At 45.4% G+C, this 8,582-nt stretch overlaps 1 long non-coding RNA gene across 1 annotated transcript in view; it reads left to right on the top strand.

Annotated features, from left to right (window-relative positions):
- Window positions 1–1,884: 1,884 nt before the first annotated feature.
- LOC102372321 overlaps window positions 1,885–8,582 on the top strand; it is a 15,462-nt gene continuing 8,764 nt past the window's right edge. The window contains exon 1 of the long non-coding RNA XR_324606.3: window positions 1,885–1,959. This is a non-coding gene — a long non-coding RNA (uncharacterized LOC102372321). The remainder of the gene's footprint in view (window positions 1,960–8,582) is intronic.

Raw genomic sequence — 8,582 nt, forward strand, 5'->3', positions numbered from 1 at the left:
ATAAAATTGAGGTAGAATTGATACAATTAGTGGCCCAATTCAGACAGCTAAGCTGTAACTTTCCAACTCTAAAACAGTGAAAATGGCCAAGCAATAGTGTAAATCACTTCAAAGCTTGAAAATGGCATGTTGCATTTCAGTCCAATAAGGCCTAAGTACCATACTTAAACCCTCACGCATTTAATGTGCCTTTAAGAAACTGCAAGTACATACCCGAATTGCAACCAGCTGAGCTGAGCTATATTAATATAAATATAAATTTGAATTATGCAATCAGTTAAAGACCAGGAGGTCCTTTAAAAAGGAGTTGATCTCAGCCTCATCTGAAACTGAGCAGCAACTCGCCCCCACCTCCTCTCCTACAGCTGATCCTCATCACCTAGGGATCTGATGGTTTGGATCAATTATCTGACTCAGCTGAGAGGAGATTATCTAGTTTCCCAAAGGTATATCTACAATCAGGAAAGATGGTAATAGAATGCATAAACATGCTTCTCTTAGTTTAGTTAATAGCAGTGAGGGTTTAGTGGTATAGATTTCATGGAGTACTGTACAAATTCATGAGGGACCCTGGTTACATGCTAGGATGACTATTGATACTGAATTAGCCAGGTTATGCTTCAATATGTTCAATCACTCATTTCAGCTTCAGTGGAGACATACCTTAAAGAGCTGTAGGAACTTAGCTGAGGTGGATGGAAGGACAGAGGGATGTTACCCTTGGGACTGGCCTATAATGAAAGAAGGAGAGAGAAAGGTTCTGTAGTAAACTACAGAGAGGGTCAAACCCCAAATAGATGGTCTGGAAGAGGACTGGGAATAAGCATCCAGCCAGCTGAGAACCAGTTTGGCTAAGGACTGATGGTTGGAGGATCTGGTGGGCACTGAGGTTCTAGGAAGAAAGTCCAGGAGATCAGCAGGGTAGTAGTATCCCTTGCTTCCTGGCCCACATGCTTTTGTTCTGTTTTTCCTCTGAATTTTAGGGTTATCACCAGCACCCACAGAGGGGGGCTAAGAGAGAGAGGATGAAAGATAGCTTTGCAACTTTACTGAGGGAAACACTGAGGGAATAATGAGGAATATTAAACTGAAAATACAGACCTCGAGCTGTGGCAAAGTAAGACGGTAATAGAAAATCCTCTTCTAGGACCCGAATGGACTGGGATGTCAATATAAGTCATGACTGGTGAAGTGCCGTGAAGTCCTGAGAAGCTCTGGAAGGCAGTCCTGCTATTAGGTGATTACTGTTGCCAGGAAGAGAAGGAATGCAGCTGAGCTGATAAAGAGAACTTACTGGCTAAAAGCAAGCGTACTAGGGGGCATCTGAATGTAGGCTGCTAACCCAGTAGCAAGTATTGCCTATGGATTTTGATAGACGTAGTTATTGAGCTTTTCTCATTTGAAATATAATTGGCTACTGGATTTGAACAGAGACAGGAACATATAAATATATGTACGTATACATAAGCTTCTGTGTCAACCAGCAAGATTTTCTAATTATCAGTTAAAAGACTCATGGGCATAATCAGAATTCTGAATTCAACATCTGGGAGGGTACCCTAGAAACTGCTATATACAGAAAACTCATGGACCCACAAAACCAGCAATCACCCCAAATGCACCAAAAAAGTTGTGATCTATATCCAGGTTCTCATGTACCACTGCGTCTGCTATAAAGACAATACTTATGATACTGTTATTTTAAGACAATGCAGTAGGGTAAGCTGTTGTATGGAGTTGCATTAGAGGAGCACAGGCCTGCCTTTAAGCAAACGGGAAACTCCTTTGTGTGGCTTGGGAGCCACATGACAGGAAGGGGCAGGGCTTCGAGGCATATAAATCCAGGGCCTGAGCCATGCATGTCATGCATGCTATAGGGAGAAGAGCTTTTGGGGCAGCTGGCCACAGGAAACAGGCCCACAGACACCCAAGCTATCCACAAGAGTGAGACTGAGACAGGTAAGGGGAAAGCATAGCTTGCCATGGGGTATAGACCTAGAGTTGGGGAAAACCTTAACTGAATAGGAAACAAGCATAACAGAAATACAAAACTAAGTTTAAGGCTGGAGGACTGAGTTGTAGCTATGGGGACAGTATGGAAAGGCACCCAGCATACAGCTGCTGTGCTAGGGGTGAGGGACCCCAAGGGTGGAGCAGCACACAAATAGCTTAACCAGGGTCAGGGATCTCAGGGGTGGCCACAAGAGACTAGGGCCAGAGGCCCAGAACCCAAGAGGGTGAGACAGGACTGTGGCCCAGAGTCCAAGGTCAAGGACAGTGGACCTGATGTTGGGGGCACAGCCTAAGAAAGAGACTTAAGTCATGAAGGCTGAAGTCTCAACAAAGATTTGAGGCCTGTGGTGCCAAGTGTGGAGTCAGGCACCCTCTAAATATTGAGTGGTGCCTGAGCAGCATGGATATGCCTGAAGGGGAGAATGAAGACCATGATTATAGCCCCAAAGGCACAACTAGAGCTGTCATAAAAGGGAAACACACCCAGTAGAGTTTGGGGCAGAAGAGCCCCTGAGGTGTACAAAGAAGAAAGGCACCCAAGAAGTGGTTACCCCAGCCTCTGGAGGCAGCCTCCCCAGTTAAAAGAAAGACGTTACGATCAAGTCATGGCAGGAAAGAGATAGGAGGGTAGGGAGGCAGGAAAGCAAAAGCAAGGGGCGTGGGTGACTCGAGGGGGACTGTGATCACTAGAGGAGATCAGATGCTGGGACAGATCCCCTGAGCCTGTCACACACCCATCTTGCCAAACTGAAAACTGCCTTTACCCAGCAAGGAAATAGATCTGTATCTTTGAAAGAGCCATCCAGATGCTCTACAGCAACCTACTACAATACAACTCCCCCTCCTCCCCTGCACTGACTGCATGCCCTTAATTGTCACCTGCCATCCTAAAAACTTACATGAAGGATCATCAAACAACTACAGTCTATACTTTAAAAAGATCAGAACCTGAGAAAAATATTCCTAGCTCTCCTGCTCCTGGTCTTCAAACAGCACCGTAAACCTTGCCCAACTCATCAGAAGTAAACTTGCTGCTGATCAGCAGGCATCTAATGGGACCCAGCCCTGTCTTAGTAAATGCAAGACCCGTCAACACATCTCTACTGCCACAACAATCAACACTCTCCACAACAAGGCCATAAGAAACCATGGGCCATACACATTTATCCTAGAAAGTGGTACAATTTATCCAGTGCACCAAATACCCTCATGGAGACTATGCGAGTTGAACCAGACAAAAACTGTACCAGAATGAATAATCGCTGAGAAAAGGTAGAGGAAAAAGACATTAGAACACAGAAAGGAGACCATTCCTTTTCTGAGGGAAAAGGAAATCCCTCACTCTCTGACCTCACAGTTCTTGTACTCCAAGGAAATATATCTAACACCCTTACAGGCTGGGAACAGAAATACTATTGAACACTAATGGCACATCTACACATTGCCATACAGTAACGTTGCTATGGCGCTGTGCTTTATTACTTCCTTTTTGATGTACTAAAGCATGGTGCAGTATGGGCAGTTGCTGCGCCTTGTGCACGGCGCATGGTTAGATTTCCAGGGGAGTGCACTGCTACGGTGACATTGCTGGTGATCATGTGTAGACCCACGTGATTGTTACATTGCCATAGTGTGTCATACGGTGACATAACACATTGCTATGCTGCTGTAGGGTGATATGTAGATGTGCTCTAAAGGGCTTAACATAGATAATGGTCTATTATAATCTACCTGACACTCAACACAGGTGATGATGACCCTCCTGAACAACCTTGTTCTTCCTTTCTCAGGTATTTACTACATCTCTCCAGTCTGTTGGTTATCTGGTAATTTATCTTGTATCCTGTTTTCATTTACATGTGGAGTTTTTCACAAGCTTTTGTTCAAACTACTACTTAGCTCTGCTGTGTCTGCTTTGCTCTTGGGCTAGGGACAGAAGTTACACACAAACCAGTTTAAGCCATCAGAAACTGATTTAAATCTGTAACAGAACAAAAGTTCAGTGCACATAAACCAGTTTCAAAACAGCTGAAGCTGGTTTAAGATAAACCTGGTTGAATGTAGTATCAGACTTAATTGATCTGAGTCAAGCCAGTTTAGGAAATGTCTGTCCCAGACCCCTTCCTGGTTCAAGTTAAATCATTGTTATCCCAACATACTTTCCAGCCCTGGGCTGTGCTGTCCTGTGTGGCCCAGCAGAGAAGGGTTAGGGTTGGTGGGGGGGAAAGAAAGGGGGCAAGGGAGGGTAGGAATTGCTCCTCCCAGGGAAACCCCAGCTGGGGCCTGAGGCCATGGAAGGGGGTTAAACACTCCTTCCCCCACTCAAATTTACTGTTTGCTTTGGCTTTGGACTACAAATCCCAGATTCCAAATCCCACCTGAAAGCAGGCTCTGCCTGTGCCTGGAAGCAGGAAGAGTCCTCCTGCTATGAGTCTTGACTGCAAATCCCAGAGACCTCAGGGGCAGCAGGAAGAGGAAGTAAACACACAGCCCATGCTGCCTACATGCCGGAGAACTGTGCTGTAGTGCCCCACTCCAGCCCCCGGCTTCTGGCCTGAGCCACTGCAGGCCAGGCATGGCTGGTGAACTCAGACTGGTGGGGCAGTGGAGAGTCTCATGGTGGGGGAGGTGGGACAGGGAGGGGTTGCAGCTGTCTGGGAGCAGGGTGGAGTTTGCAGCTGGCTGGGCACTCTGGGGAGACTGCAAACTGCCCCCTGCCTCCCCACCTCCAGCCAGTGGCAAATCTCCCCCCTCCCCCTGCTGCTGGCCGGCTGCAAACTGCCCCCCACTGCTCCCGTGGGACACTCCACTGCCTCACCAGTCTGAGTTCATCAGCCATGCCTGCTGCAGGCATGTGGTTGAATTTCCTGAATCAAAAGTAAATGTGTATCCAGTTGTTTCTCAGATTAATCTCTGCAGTTTAGACTAACCTGCAAAAACTGAATAGATTCAGCCTTGGGCTTTCTGACTGTCTGTACTTAGCCCCAAAGGCCTAGGGAAGGGTACTGTGATACCTGAAGTCTTGTCCATGTCAATCCCAACCATGCAGTTGGTCCAATAAAAGATGCAACCCACAAGAATTCTTGCCTCTCATTTGTTTCCTGGATGACCACAGCAAGAAAACATCACCTCAACACTACCTTGTCTACCTGTCTTACTAGTGGTCAAGACAGTTTCTCATGCAAGCAGCTTCAGAAGTTCCATGAGCTGTCCGCTAGATGGCTGTAAACATCAGCAAGAGAGTGGGATTAATTTAAAAGTGTGAATATTAAAGAAGAGTAGAAGGGAAACAAACTGTGGGTGGAGCTATCCCTAATTGTGATTTCTTTTTCTAGGCAAAAATCACCCCTTCCATGGAGAAATTTGTCAGATGGACCCAGAGACTCAAACTCAAATAAGCAAAAGCTATAAATAGGAAGTGTAATGTAGGAGGAAATAGGGGATAGTGCAAATGTAGATTAGAAACAACAGTTGTCATTAAAATCTGTAAACAATGGTATACCCTTTGAGAGGAAGAATAGGAGCAGGAGAAAGATGCCTGCATGACAATCAAAAGGTACCTACTGTCAGACCCCACCAGGTGTGGTCAGGGGTAGAATAGGACTTGCCACATAAAACTCTCTTGGTTTACATGTGCATGCTTTATCAGGATGCCATCAGTGATACTATACTACTACTCCTCCTAATGAGTTTGTTAACTGTAATAAAGAGACAGCAGGCAATAGTTCTTAGTAACAAAAACTCTTTGGGGTTTATTGTTCACAAACAATACTAGACACTAATATCATGAAGTAAGCAGGTCACTCACCCAGCTTCTTTATCAAGGTCAGTCAGATCTGAGTTTAGATTTCTAGCCAGTTTACTTTACATCGGGAATCTTGCCCCCACACTGGACAAAGCAAAGAACAAAATAAAGAAGTGTGCAAATAACTAAACCAAAAACCAATGGTCTTTCTTCAGACCTAGAGAGGGGTAACCTAGGCTCTGTGTATTTGTCCATCAGCACATCCATCTTCCCTCTTCTCCTACCCTTTTCACTTTGCTCCTGAAGGTCTCCTCTCTCTCCCTCATCCTCATTTACTGGCCATCAGTTGCATCTTACTCCCTGCCTTCCAGCCAGGCAAACTCTTAATTGCTACCTGCAGCTGGGTTTCAGCCCTCTTCAGGCTAAGTACTTCCTTATACATGCCCATCCAGACATAGCACTAACCAGGCTTATCTGTTGAACATGCCACCAGCATCAAATATGGCCTTCAGCTCAGTGCAAAGTATTTAGGGTTCCTGAATACTGAAAACATGACATTTTATAACAATTTCCTATTTACAGCATACACCACCTAGTTCTCCCCAGTAGTAAACAGTGACATTCACATCCAGTTCTCACTAGACCATTGTGACCTTCTTACCAGATAGGAGGACTTGTTGTTTACCAGATCACTCCGATCTTTGTTTTGGTGGTGTACTCATCTTATCAACTGCTTTACATCTGTTGGCCCCCATTTCCACTTAGGCCCTATGTAGTCTGTTTTCCAGGCAACAAGTTCCATTGTTCATGCTGTTACCGAGGCCTACTTTGGTTCATGCTGCTTATCAGGCCTCTTGTATGATTCCTACATGCACTGACCAATGCTCCAGTGACACCTACAGCCACTACTAGGAAAACAAAACCTGGCATAGAAACCAGGTAAATTTGCCTGATAGATTTCAGATTGCTTAGAAGCTGAAGGACCCTGCAGGCCAGTGGAATGATAATCTCAAGCCCTGACCCTAACACTGCCGCCTTAATGCCACTTCCTCCTCGGCATCTCCCATGTCTCTGTCCCAGTGTTGCTGGAGTGCTAGACAAGAAAAGATTTTTGCAAAGATTAAAAGCACAATGCTTTAGTTCCAAAGATATCACTGAGTCCCATTCTCAGAAAACCAAAACAAGTAAATCTTAGTTGGAGGTATATAAATAGTATCTGCTACAAAGTACCACCCAGGAACCAGCTCCAGGCAGTAAAGAGCATAGGGGAAAATTTGCTATCCACAAGGAATCACAGGACATTGGGGTTGCGGAAGTCTAGGAAGTCAAGTACTTTCTATGGCTTAGTTCACCACCAGTAGTATCTATATTTTGATAGTGTGCTGCAAAACTACAAAATGTTCTTGAAGACTTTTTTGCTACAAGTTACATGTATTGCAATAGCTAGTTCTGTGTGAAGTCTCCAGGCCTGACACCTATGTCATGGCAGGACTGAGTCCACTACAGCTCAGTAACTCTTTAATGGGCAGTCTGGAGTTTTTATACCTCAATGCACATAGATGTAGTTAGTCTTTAATAAATCTGTGAATAGAATTGACTATTCTTCAGGAAGAAAGCAGCTCTGTAAATAAGGTCAAATAAACTACTGAGAGGTAGTTAGCCATGTTATAAGAACCTGGCAGCACAGTTTGGGGAGGAGGTGAGCAGTCAACAGTAGTGAAAGAACAGGTGAGGGAGGGACTACTTAGAAAAGCTAAACATGTACAAATCCATGTGGCCAGAAGGGATTAATCCTAGGCTGCTGAGGGAGTTGGCTGATGTGATTACAGAGCTGCTGGCCATCATCTTTGAAAACTCATGACAATTGGGAGAGGTCCCAGATGACTGAAAAAATATGGTGCCTGTATTTAAGAAAGGGGAAAAGGAGGAACCAGGAATCTACAGACTGGTTCACCTCACCTCAGTCCCTAGAAAAATAATGGAGCCGATCCTCAAGGAATCCATTTCTAAGCACTTGGAGGAGAAGTAGGTGATTAGGAACAGTCAGCATGGATTCACCAAGGGCAAGTCATGCCTGACCAACCTGATTGCCTTCTATGATGAGATGATGGCTTCTGTGGGTGTGGGGAGACCAGTGGTTGTGGTGTACCTTGATTGTAGCAAGACTTTTGATACTGCCTCCCACAACATTCTCACAGGCAAGCTAAGGAAGTATGGGCTGGATGAATGGTCTGTAAAGTAGATAGAAAACTGACTTGATCATCAGGCTTGGAGGGTAGTAATCAATGACTCAAGTTCTAGTTGGCAGCTGTTATTAAGTGGAGTGCCCCAGGGGTCAGTCCCAGGGCTGGTTTTGTTCAATATCTTCATCAATAACCTGGAAGGTGGCAGAGAGTGCACCCTCAGCAAGTTTGCAGTTGACACCAAGCTGGGGGGAGTTATAGATATGCTGGAGGGTAGGGCTAGGATTCAGAGTGACCTAGACAAATTCAAGGATTGGACCAGAAGACCAAAAGAAATCTCATAAGGTTCAACAAGGACAAGTGCAAAGTCCTGCACTTAGGACAGAACAATCCCATGTACCACGGCAGGCTGGGGGCGGGCTGACTGGCTGGGTAGCAGCTCTGCCAAAAATGGACCTGGGGGTTACAGTGGACAATAAGCTGAATATGAGCCAACGGTGTGCCCTTGTTGCCAAGAAGTCTAACAGCATAGTGGGCTGCATTAGTAGGTGTGTGGCCAGCAGGTCAAGGGAAGTGATTATTTCCCTTTATTCAGCACTGGTGAGGCCACATCTGGAGTACTGTGTTCAGTTTTGGCCCCC

The sequence above is a fragment of the Alligator sinensis genome, unplaced genomic scaffold (assembly GCF_000455745.1).
Source record: "Alligator sinensis unplaced genomic scaffold, ASM45574v1 scaffold417_1, whole genome shotgun sequence".
Taxonomy (NCBI): domain Eukaryota; kingdom Metazoa; phylum Chordata; order Crocodylia; family Alligatoridae; genus Alligator; species Alligator sinensis.